Source organism: Octopus sinensis, linkage group LG24 (assembly GCF_006345805.1).
Source record: "Octopus sinensis linkage group LG24, ASM634580v1, whole genome shotgun sequence".
NCBI lineage: Eukaryota > Metazoa > Mollusca > Cephalopoda > Octopoda > Octopodidae > Octopus > Octopus sinensis.
Genome location: NC_043020.1, coordinates 3,598,492 through 3,612,099, shown reverse-complemented (window position 1 = coordinate 3,612,099; position 13,608 = coordinate 3,598,492). Strand labels below are relative to the sequence as shown.

At 37.3% G+C, this 13,608-nt stretch overlaps 1 long non-coding RNA gene across 1 annotated transcript in view; it reads left to right on the top strand.

The window, feature by feature from the left end:
• Positions 1-488: 488 nt before the first annotated feature.
• The window catches only part of LOC115223768, a 55,579-nt gene continuing 42,459 nt past the window's right edge, over positions 489-13,608 (top strand). The window contains exon 1 of the long non-coding RNA XR_005003680.1: positions 489-604. This is a non-coding gene — a long non-coding RNA (uncharacterized LOC115223768). The remainder of the gene's footprint in view (positions 605-13,608) is intronic.

Here is a 13,608-nt window from a genome sequence, read left to right as displayed (position 1 = left end):
CGTACGCCAGCATTTATGGATATAAGTGTGTTCATATCATTATGGTATAATCTCCCAACTGAGTAAAAGCACGCGTAAGATGCGCGATAATCTGTGATCATAACAACGATTCGAATACGTTTGGCTTCTTCGGTATCCACTCCTTGGGCTATAATCAAAACACCGGGAACTACAGACACACCACAACCTCTTTCTCTTCCTCGCATACTACCCCTCTCTTTCTCTCTCGCTCTCTCTCGCTCTCTCTCTCTCTCTCTCTCTCTCTCTCACTCTATCATCTCTCTATCTCTCTCGCCTCTCTCTCTCTCTCTCTCTCTCTCTCTCTCTCTCTCTCTCTCTCTCTCTCTAACTAACAATTTGTTTGCATTTCTCTATCACAGTCATCTCTCACTTCCTTTCTTTTCTTTATCCCTTCTCTGTCTTTCTCTCTCTCACCCCCTCTCTCACTTATTCCCTTCCGCACTCTCTTCCTCTTCCCCTCTATTTCACTCATGCACCACACACACACACACACACATACGCACACACACACACAAACTCTCTCTCTCTCTCTCTCTCTCTCTCTCTCTCTACATTTTGTGTACAACACATTTGCTTACAAAAGGTAAGTTACAACTATTTTTCTTAGGGTTTTTCGCTCTGCTTTTTTCTTCATATTCTTTCTTTTATTCTTCCTTTCTACCTATTTTTCCTTCCTAAATCATCCGCCTCGCTCAATCCTTAAATTCCCTTCTTTTTTTTTTACTTTACTTCTTTTCGTTTTCGATGTTTTCCATTTTTTTTTACATTCTTTGTCCCCGTTTACTCATATTCTTCCTTCTTCTCCTTTCTTTATTTCTTTCTTTCTTTCTTTCTCCCTTACTATCTTCCTTTCTTTCGTTCCTTCCCTTCTCCCCGTCTGTCTGTCTGTCTTTATATCGTCATTATTAATCTATTTTATTTTATCCTATTTTCTTCGTCGCCGTTTCCTTTGACAGATCCAACTTGTTTGTCGTCTGCTAAATTGAACGTCGCTTTTTACCTTTGTACCCACCTCTCCCTCCGTCTCTCTCTTTCTCCCCCCCCTCTATATTATATATATATATATATAGATAGATATGTATATATAATATATACATGTGTACGTCTGTATTTAAGTATAAAATTCTTTAACAAGAAGTTCGAAATTACTGTCAACATAATTCTTGCTGAAGAATAATGAGTTACAAAAAGTATTGAATAATTCAGTTTAATATAATTGCTGTTTTTAACACAACATTAAAACAAACATTAACTATGTGTGTGTGTGTGTGTGTGTGTGTGTGTGTGTGTGTGTGTGTGTGTGTGTGTATGTATGTATGAATGTGTGTGGTGTGTGTGTGTGTGTGTGTATATATATATATATATATATATATAATATACGTGTGTGTGTGTATGTGTTTGTTTGTATGTATGTATGTATGTATTACAACCTGTCTTTTGATTTTTGTACACCTGAACCACACACACACACACACACACACATTTAAATGTGTGTGTGTGCGCGCGCACTTGTGTGTATAAGCTTACTACTTACGAAGCTCAAATATATACGAAATGCAGTATTGTCATTAAAAAACATTAAAAAAATATAAACGAATGCTATTTATTTCATGCCTATGTATCCATGTACGCATATATATATATATATGAGGAGATGTCTTTCTGGGAATATATATATATACATATACATATATATATATATATATATATATATATATGAACTAATTGTACTACACTACCTTCGGATATCCTAGTTGCTTATTTTGATTATAATCACCCCATTTGATTTATATGGATAATATCATACGAAAGTTTATATATATATATATACACGTGTGTGTGTATCTATGCACGCGCGCACACATTCACAGTGACTATTTACTAAGACGTTTTACCCCTTAAAATTGTTTTGAGAATTCATTTGGAACGACGGATCTTCGGTTGTAAATAGTGTCAGTTATTATTTACTCCCCGCAAAGTATTTGTGTTCTGTAGTGATTACACAATTACACAACCCAATTAAACATGCATCTATGTGTGTGCATGTTCGTGAGTATATACACACACACACTAAACAAGACTGTCCAACGAACGGGAACGTGGAACTGAGTAACAGTAAATATATATATATATATAATACAAAATGGGACAAGAACGCAAAACATCCGGGCAGCTAGGTGATATATATTTATATTTATATATGTAATATATATATCTATTTCTTTACTGCCCACAAGGGGCTAAACATAGAGGGGACAAACAAGTAATAAATAAATCACTCATGACTGCTACCGCCCGTGTTTTCTCTGCCACTTTTTACAGCAGCACTGAAGTGTCCTCTCCAGTTTTGCGCAGGCCTGGGCTAGAAATAAGAAAATCCTGGGTTGCCCAATTGTCAGGATTCCTCTCTCGACCTTGCTGACGTAGTCCAAAGGAGTGCAGAGCATTACATTTGGCACCAGCTTGGTTGCAGGAGCTGCCGGAAGAGTGTCGAGTCGAACACTAAACCGCCTACGGGGCTCCACTCCGGATTTCTTTGAAGGTTGTCTCCTTTCCGTAACCCTGAATAGGGGCCCGTACCGGGCACTGTCAGCCGGAGCCAGCTGAGCCCGGGATTCGTGTCAGGCAGGGTCGTCACTCCCTGAAGTAGTGAAGAAAATCGCTACCCACTATCCACAGCAGGAGATGTACTACGACACGAAATGTAAAAGCCGGACTGGATTATTTCATGCGCAACTCCATTGTCTTCCAATACAACAAGGATGCTCACCAATATAATATATATATATATATATATATATATATATAGATAGATAGATAGATAGATAGATAGATAGATAGATAGATAGATTATAGATAGATAGATAGATAGATAGATAGATATCTTTTCTTATACTTGATTTGACTGTGGCCATACTGAGGTATCGCCTTGAAGGGTTTTAGTCGAACAAATCGATCGCAGAACTATATTTTTAAAGCCTGGTACTTATTCTATCGCACTCTTTTGACGAACCGCTAAGTTACAGGGACGTAAACACACTAGCACTCGTTGTCAAGCGCCGGTGGAGGCAAACGTGCACGCATGCGCGCGCGCACATACGACGGGTTTTCCGTCTACCATATCCACTCAAAGCTTCGGTCGGCCCGGGGCTATAGTATCTATTTGGCAACGTGAAGAGGCAGTCGTGTGTAGGACCATGTTACAATCTTTTAACCCCAGGCAGGCATCTTGTCCAGTATGTGTAGATAGTATTTTACTTGTTTCGGTAATTTATTTGATTGGGGCCTTGCTGGAGGACCGCTTTGAAGGGGACTGAAACCGGAAACAGCTTCTTACCACACAGCGACGCCTGCGCCCATATACATACATACATACATATATATATATATATATATGTATGTATGTATATGTATGTATATATATGTATATGTATATGTATACTTACATGCACACACACACACACACACACACACACACCACATAAACACACGCACACACGCATACACACACACATGTATATGTATACATTCATACATACATACACACCACCCACACACACACACACACATATATATATTATATATGTATATATGTGTGTATTAAGTCCCGATTTTTATGTCGACTGAAAATAAAAACAATTTTACAGGTATTGTTAAAAGTTGATTAGTGACTTCGAAGTTTCGGCCTTCCTCGGATGGAGGAGGCCAGCAGGTGGAAACTTCGATGTCATCTCTTTTGTTGTAATAGTATTGTGTGTATGTGTGTGTGTGTGTGTGTGTGTGTGTGTGTGTGTGTGTGTGTGTTGTGTGTGTGTGTGTGTATGTGCGTGTGTGTATCTTAAATTTGTTTAGGGGAAACGTTTTGAACATGCAAATAAAGCTCCTATTCTATTATGATGGCCACTTACTAAAGATTCTGAATGGCGATCCAGTTTTTGGGGATTGCATCGAGCTGTACCCATATAAAATATAATAAATGCGCCCTTTCTAAAGCCTAGCCAGGCTCATGGGACCGGTTTCCCGGTTTCTATGGCGCATGTGTTCCCCCCCCCCCAGCTGGACGGGACGCCAGTTGTTTCTTTCGGCAGTAAGTTGTAACGCAGCAGTCTAATCAAGTGAATTAATTAATTGAATAGTAATAATGATTGAGGTGGCAGGTTGTTGTTCCAAAGGCACATTGGCCCTTTAAGGTAACCCCTTTGTGGAAAACATTAGATTGAGAATGTAACAACACTGACGGCCCTTGAAATTGCAGGTACAATCCCTGTAAAGATTTTCACACAGTTTCTACCAACCGAGCTTCCGTCAACCAAGTACTGGGTCGTTCCGGATGGAATCGAACTTGGGTCACCATGATTATGAAATGCAATTCTTAAACGCGCCCTCTGCGTCCTTGTGTTTATATGTGTATATTTATATGTGTATATATATGTGTGTGTGTGTGTGTGTGTGTGTGGTGTATGTGTGTGTGTATGTGTGTGTGTGTGTGCGTGTGTGTGTGTGTGTGTGTGTGAATTTTTAATATCTAATTAAATGGGCACACACATCGAATCCGGTAATATTTTATAAAGGTTACTTAAAATAACAAATGTAAAAATACTTATCCCTTACGATTTAAGGGGACAAAAAATCCCTAATTATACTTCCGTACTGTTTCCACTTTTAGTTTTACCTGTAACCTTTGATTTGTAAGGGTTCTTAATTCCATTTTTAACTGTCTATATCTATCTATCTATCTATCTATCTATCTATCTATCTATCTATCTATCTATCTATCTATCTATCTATCTATCAAACCTATGTATCATATCTATGTATCTTATTTATTTCATATGTGCGTGTGCCAATGTGTGTACGTGTATTTGAGTCTGTACATATGTATGCAAATTACACACACACAGACACACACACACTGTGCCGGCCTGTGCCTGTATGTGAAAGCAGGTAGCCCAGTGGGTAGGGTGTTGGGCTCAGGATAGTTTGACACATGTGTTCGATACCCAGACAGGCAGCGCATTGTGTTAATGAGCAAGACACTTCATTTTATATTGTTCCGAGACATTCAGCTGAAAATAAATACAATATACGCGGGTTTCACTCTGATACACTGGTGTTCCGTTCACTGGAGAAGTTTTGGAAACGTCTTGAGAATTCGGAAATTTTACGGACGTGGATTCTCCAAATCCAATCTAATAGGGGCACAGTAAAATTTGTAAGACATTCCAAAATTTCTCTGTGAGATTCTTAGACACAGACAATTGGGTGCATCAACAGTTCAACCAATACACTGACTCAACCTCATATTTACAAATACCGGAAACTTTCCTAACTGAAAAAGTCTTGTTGCTTTGTTGGCGACCGGCTTCAACTCTCTAAAGAAATTAAACTCAAAAAAAAAAACATACAGACATACATACAAGCATGCAGGAAGGTATACATGCATACATTCATATGTACGTACATGCATCCATACATACATATATGCTTGCATACAAACATACACACACACATATACATACACACATACATACCTACATGCTTGCATACATACATACAAACATACATACATTACATACATTACATACATACATACATACATACATTACTACAACAACATACATACATACTACATAATACATACATACATACCTACATACAACATACATACTTACATACATACATACATACATACTACATACATACATACATACATACATACATACATACATAACATACACATACATCCATACAACATACATACATACATACATACTACTACATACATACATACATACATACATACATAAACACATACATACATGCATGCATACATACATACTATACATACATACATACATACATACATAAACACATACACATACATACATACATACATACACACATACATCTACATACATACATACATTACATACATACATACGTACGTACATACATACATACATACATACATAACATACATACATACATACATACATACATACATACATACATACATACATAATACATCCATACATAACACATACACACATATATCATACATACCTACATACATACACGCATACTACATACCTACATACATACACACATACATACATACATAACAATCACATACATATATCATACATACATACATACATACATACATACAACATACATACATACATACACATACATATATACATGCACATACATACATACATACATAATACACTACATACATACATACATACATACATATATACATCATACATCATACATACATCATACATACATACATACATCACATACATACTACATACATCAACATTACATCCATACAACACACATACATACATCATACATCACATACTAACCACTACATACCTAAATCATACTAAATACATACATACATACATATTCTCTTTCGTTGATTTACCTTTAATGCAACGCTTTTCACTCTCCAGGTGACAGTGTGACTCTGAAAGAGTTACGAAGATCAGTTATTTTGCTTTTGAAATCTCTCTATATATAAAACTGAGAATGTCTGTCTGTCTGTATGTGTGTTTCCCTAAAACTTGAGAACTGCACAACCAATTTCATTCAAATTTTACACATGCCTTACTTAGGGTCCGGGGAGTGTCATGGGCAAAAAAAATGTTCAACTTCTTGCCTAGAGCGAGCCCATAGCAATATCATATATTCTCCACTATTTCAGTATTACGCGTTAAAAGTGAAACAAAAACATTTCTCTATTTTATGTCAGATGCTTTCACTTTAACAAAAAAAATAATAACAATTGAATTATATCTAGTAAGTAATAATAAAATCAAACTAAATATAATATAATCGTAACATAAAAAAGTAAAAATAGCAATTGGTATAAATTGCATCAATGATTTGACTTGAATAAGTGGTTTCACATGAATGGGATAAATTAAAATAAATTAGCGTGCAGAAATGAATAGTCCAGATGGAGGTGTGCAATACCCTTACCACGACTTTTACATTAGATTATCTGCTAATTAGCTAGCATTAAGTATCTATATGAAGTTTGGCTGTATGTAATATCTGTTTTCTCGAAAAAGCCGCTCCTGTTTGTTTTATTTCTTATACATAAAGGACTTCAACTGCTTACTGCTTTCTGACTCATCGTAAGGTTTGTTGTTATTATTACTGTTTAACTATTGTTATCACGTTTGTTGGTTCCTCGTAAAGGAAACATTGTTGTGTTGCATTTGTTAAATAATTGTAAACTGTAACCCTCCCCCTTCGGGAGAAGGAGCTTTGGTTATTGTTTAAAAATTGAATTGTGTCCCTGTTTGGGGAAATTGACAATATTTTCACCGTTTACACGGAAGCATTTTCGTTAGAATGCCTTCGATAGAAGAAAGTCCAAAAATGAATTTTGCTGCAGCCGTCGGCGGGCGCGAACTCATTGAAATTAAAATGGAAGAAATACGGATTGATCACCGACAAAGATGGTGAATCTAGGATAACACCACCAAACAAAATAAAAATTTTAAGTTAAAGAAAAGACTTATTGTCTATAAAGTATACTATATAGAGAGAAAAAAAAAGATTTGAACACCTGGAGGAAAGTACCATCGAAAAGTGTCTTGGTGCGACTATGAAAGATATTTAACCAGAGGCGGTAAATTCGCCACAATAGAAGCAAGGTTCGAGTCAACGGAGCGTGCAAGGGAGTACTCGACTCGAACCTTGCAAAGTGGAAATATTTTACTTTTACCTTTATATCTGGGACGTAGGACGTGCCGGATAAAAATTTAAAATGTTCCCCCGCCCCCAGAAGTTGAGGTAGGCTGGATTGTAGCCACACTTCTACACAAGAGGGAGGACAAGATACAATTGATCGAAATTGCAAGAGACGGGCTAACAATTCCAGTCTGTTATATATTTTGAGTATTGTTATCACTAGCGATATCAAGATATAACTTTGTATTTTATATTTTATGTGTAGATGTATATATATAGATGTACATGTAATATGTACACATATATATACACATATATACATGCACTAGCATTATGACCCGGCAACGACGGGTCATAATGCTAGTATTTCATAAAATAAAATATAAAATTTGCATGAATATATGATACAATAAGCCACAGAAATTAATGATACAAAACACATACATTTTCCTGGAAAATTGAAGAATATCTCTCTGAAAAAGTGTAAACTGTTACGCGTGGCTAATTTTTGGAAATTTTTGTTTGTTTTTCGTTCGTTTTTGTTTCTGTTTTCGCATTCAAAAAACATAGGTCGCCGAAGATTATTGATTTCCCATATTGGGTCGCAATGGTAGTTTTACGTTGGTCTAAAATCTCCCTTGGTTTTACTAAAGAACCATGCATACCATTGTATGATATATTTTGCATGTTCACTCGTAGAATTAACAAAAGAAACTAACTTTAAAATAGCAGTGGAACTTTATTCCTTCGCAAAGCAAGAAATATTCTGGTAGTTGTTGTTCATCCATCGTTTGGATAATCCATCGTTTGGATAATTCAGCTTGGGTCGTCATTAGTTCCATGGGCCCCGTTATATTAATCCGTATGTATGCATGCTAAGGCAATAAAAACAATTGTCGGCTTTATAAGGTGAGATCTATAATAAAGATGTAATTTTTTCTATCCGTATTTTATGTTATATCTCTGTATCTATATAGCTATCTATCTATCTATCAATCTATCTATCAATCTATCTATCTATCTATCTATCTATCTATCTATCTATCTATCTATCTATCTATCTATCTATCTATCTATCTATCTATCTATCTATCTATCTATCTATCTAATTATCTATCTATCTATCTATTACTGTCTGGATGTTTTGTGTTCTTGTCCAATTTTTGTATTTTATGTATATATATCGAAAAAAGGTTGCAACAATCCTATGTAAGGGAGAAAGCAGACAAAGAAGCCTGGGTTATAAAAAACATTAAATCAGTAGCAAAACTTCGAACTGTAATCCCAAACCTTCTGGATAGGAAAGAACCAGGAAGGGGCGTGGTTATTCGATACTGGAACAAAAATTTCACATTTTTGGGTGGTTTCTTATTGATCTTTACGAAGAAGCTCTCATTGAAGACATCAACATACGAAGCAGGTTCGCACCTGCAGAAAGCAGACTGTTACTTAAAACCAATGCCACTTACATAGCGAAAACTTACTGACCGACAATTGCGTACGAGAATTTCATGTTTAAAATGTTTGCAACCTGTCTGAGCTCCCAGATCACCGTGTAAATAATAATATCACATTTGAACAACCACCTAGGGAAGCAACAAGGCTGGGGATGTGCTGAACAAATCTAGATCAAAACTGTGATATCAGAGGTGCGATTTTGGGGCTGGTTTGCATGAAAGCATTCAGCTCTGTTCCTTGCTTTTAGGTGTTAGAGTCTCTTCGAATTACTAAATTTTAAGGTGCAATTATTAAAGCTATAGACAACCTGACTTCGTTCTGAGACATCTTTCTGAAATTAAATACAGGTAATATTTCCATTCTCACTGGAAGGAAAACAATATTGCAGCGGTACATTTCAAGGGTAACGGTCTCTCTCTCTCTCTCTCTCTCTCTCTCTCTCTCTCTCTCTCTCTCTCTCTCTCTCTCTCTCTCTCTCCCTCTCTCTCCCTCTCTCTATCTATCTATCTCACTCTCTCTATCCATCTATCTCCCTCTCTCTCTGATATTGTCCACTGAAGCTATTTCCCTTACTGATTTAAATTTTAACAATATTAATTATTGTTCTTTAGCCCCAGATTATGATTAATCAAGCTTGCGACCGAAGACTTTCTGTCGTGGAGTCACGAGCTGTTGTTATCGTTGGTGCTGTTTAAATTGAGGTTAATTCTGTTCATGAGAGGGTGAATTAACTCTTTAACCAAAACGCGTTACATCTGTGACCACCCCATCTATATATATATATCAGTGACAAAATAATTAATGTATCAATTACATACGATGTTGACGAGTGATTTCTGGGATATTTCGTCCGTATTTCTATCAGGTCGAGGTGACCGTGTACCACTAGATTTTCAGAATTCTTACCTGTTTTCTCTGATTCCAGACAAAAAATGGTGCACTCTGATTTTTGCATATGTTTGTCGTATTTTATCCACGAGTGAATTGAAACAAAAAGTATGCAGTTTATAATAAAAATAACAACAACAACAATAATAACAATAATGTGTTTATGTGTTGCAAATATATAAATAGGAATATGTATATGTACACAATCACACACACACACACACACACCACACACACACACACACACACACACACACATACACGCGTGTGTATCGAGTATCTGTAAATGTAGACTATGCAACTCATGTACACATGCACCACACACACACACACATATATGAGTGTGTGTATATGCATATGGATGTATTTATATCACGTGCTCTCTCTCTGTCACACACACACATGCACACAGGGTCTGTATGAAGTGTGTTAATGGGGTGTATCTGAAATGTTCTGCGGGTACCCTACTGTGTGGATGTTTCAGATTCGATGTAAGACAAACATGATGGCGACGGCAACAAGAAGCAGCAACAATGTGGTAGTAGTAGTAGTAGTAGTAGTAGTAGTGGTGGGTGGTGGTGGTTTAATAGTATCTTTGTTCAACTATTTTGTTATAGTTGCTGAGTCTGGAGTAAGGGGCAGAGTCCTTGACCCTTACTCATCATCCGAGACCGGTGAACTTGATCTCTTGGATTGTCAGAGAGTGATCATACCTCGAGGAATGCATTCATGCATATAATATAATATATATATATATATATATATATATATATATATATATATCTATACTTACAAACACACATACATACATATATATATATAATACATACATACATACATACATACATACATACATACAAGGCGGCGAGTTGGTAGAACCGTTAGCACGCCGGGCGAAATGCGCAGCCGTATTTCGTCTGCCGTTATGTTCTGATTCAAATTCCGCCGAGGTCGACTTTGCCTTCATCCTTTCGGGGTCGATAAATAAAGTACCAGTTTTCGCACTGGGGTCGATGTAATCGACTTAATCCGTTTGTCTGTCCTTGTTTGTCCCCTCTATGTTTAGCCCCTTGTGGGTAGTAAAGAAATATACATACATACATACATACATACATACATACATACATACATACATACAAGGCGGCGAGTTGGTAGAACCGTTAGCACGCCGGGCGAAATGCGCAGCCGTATTTCGTCTGCCGTTATGTTCTGAGTTCAAATTCCGCCGAGGTCGACTTTGCCTTTCATCCTTTCGGGGTCGATAAATAAAGTACCAGTTTCGCACTGGGGTCGATGTAATCGACTTAATCCGTTTGTCTGTCCTTGTTTGTCCCCTCTATGTTTAGCCCCTTGTGGGTAGTAAAGAAATATACATTACATACATACATACATACATACATATATGTGTGTGTGTGTGTGTGTGTGAGAGCCCTCAACACCATCTTGGAAAACAAGATCATTTCAATTCAGCTCACCATCGGAACGAACTTGTAAACACCAACTTTAAATGAATTATACTCGACATTGTGTAATGAGTACGAACAGTACACACACAAACTCACACACATACACACACACACATACACACAAGCATTTATATATGTACATGCATACATTTATATATGTACAGGCATACATATGTGTATAATATATTATAATATTATACAAAAAATCCCACGTAAACCTGAAGTTTCTACCTTTAAAAACCAGGAGTTACAATCTCTTTATTTGTGTGATTTTTTTGCTACCCTGGTAACTATTTATCTATTTTTTCCGTGTTAATTGTCGACAAGGGAAAAATACACTCATCTCTATATATAATCATCTGAAATGAGAAAAGTTTGTTTGTTTGTCTGGTTTTGGCATTGGAAGGGGTTAAAGGGCACTAGATCCCGTCGGATTCGCTCAAAAATTTACAGGGACATGTAAAAAGAGGCGAGGATGTGTGTGAGCTAGGTTAGAAATCACTATCTCAAAAGTTGTGGTTACTAGGGAAAAAAAACCCACACTTTGACAAGTGTTTGTCGTTTCTCTCTTTCTCTTATCTGCCTGTCTTCCTCACATACACATAAATTTACACACACACATTAAAAATACGACTGACTTTTTTCAGTTTCCGTCAACCAAATCCACTCACAAGGCTTTGCTCGGCCCGAGGCTACAGTTGAAGACACTTGCTCAGGGTGTCACGCAGTGGGACTGAACTCAGAACCATGTGGTTGAAAAGAAACCTTCTTACCACACAGCCACGCCGTACATATAGTATGTGTGTGAGTGTGTGCGTGTGTTCATTCGCAGAGATCGAATATCTCATTAGGGTAGTAATTTCGATGAATTAGAAGTTATTTTGGGGCTCACAACATTAAACATGTTAATCCTTCCACATCTCTTATGTTCTGTGTCCCCTCCTCTTCGCGCTCCACTCGCCACCTCGAATTATACACAAACACCCGTGTTTCTGGGTTTGCCTGAGTATCTCTTCCACTTTCTCATTCTCTCCCATCCTCCTCAACCACTTCCTCCTCTCTCTCTCTCTCTCTCTCTCTCTCTCTCTCTCTCATCCTCAACCACCTCTCTCTCATCCTCTTCACCCACTCCCTCCTCTCTCTCTCTCTCATATTCCTCAACCACCTCCTCCTCCTCTCTCTCTCATCCTCTTCATCCGCTCTTTCTTATTCTGTTTTAGGTACTTTTATTTATTTGTTTTGGAAATATATTTACTTGTTTTTGTTTACTATTTTAGTTTCTTTGATGTTTCCTTCAGTTTCTCTCTTCTTGTTACTGATTTATTATTTGCATCCGTTTGTACACAAACGCACGCAAACAAGGCGTAAGTGTGTGTATGTGTGTGTGTGTATACATGTAGGTATGTATGTATATACACACACACTCAGAGTACTGAGCACATTTTCAGACATAAGCAGTCTCCGTTTCCCAATGATAAAACACCAGTTATATTTGTCTGCATCTTTCTGGTTAACCTGTGAATGTATGTTTGTGTACACACACACACACGCACACACACACACACACACACACACACACACACACACACACACACACACACACACACACACATATATATATATATATATATATATATATATGAACAGATACATATATACACCTCGTTCCCCCATCTCATCCACTTACTAACAAAGAAGAAGATGAAGAAGAAGAAGGAAAAAAAAAAGAAGAAGAAGAAGAAGAAGAAGAAGGCGCAGCGGATCGGTGGGGGAAGTGGATTAGATATTATAGAGTAAAAACAGAGAGAGATATAAAGATAAAGGGAGAGAGGGAGAGGGAGAGAGAGAGGGGAAGAGAGGAGGAGAAAGAGAGAGATGAGTGTGAAATGCTGGCATCGAGCCTTCTGAAGCCAGACCGAACATGGCGGCATGCGAGCAGCAGACGACAGAGCCAAGCTGAAGGCAGCGCCTGTCCTAACCATTACTGATAAATGTGCCCACAGAGGTATAATTTTTCAATCGGTTTCACTGATTTGTTGAAGATATAGATAGGCAGGCATGC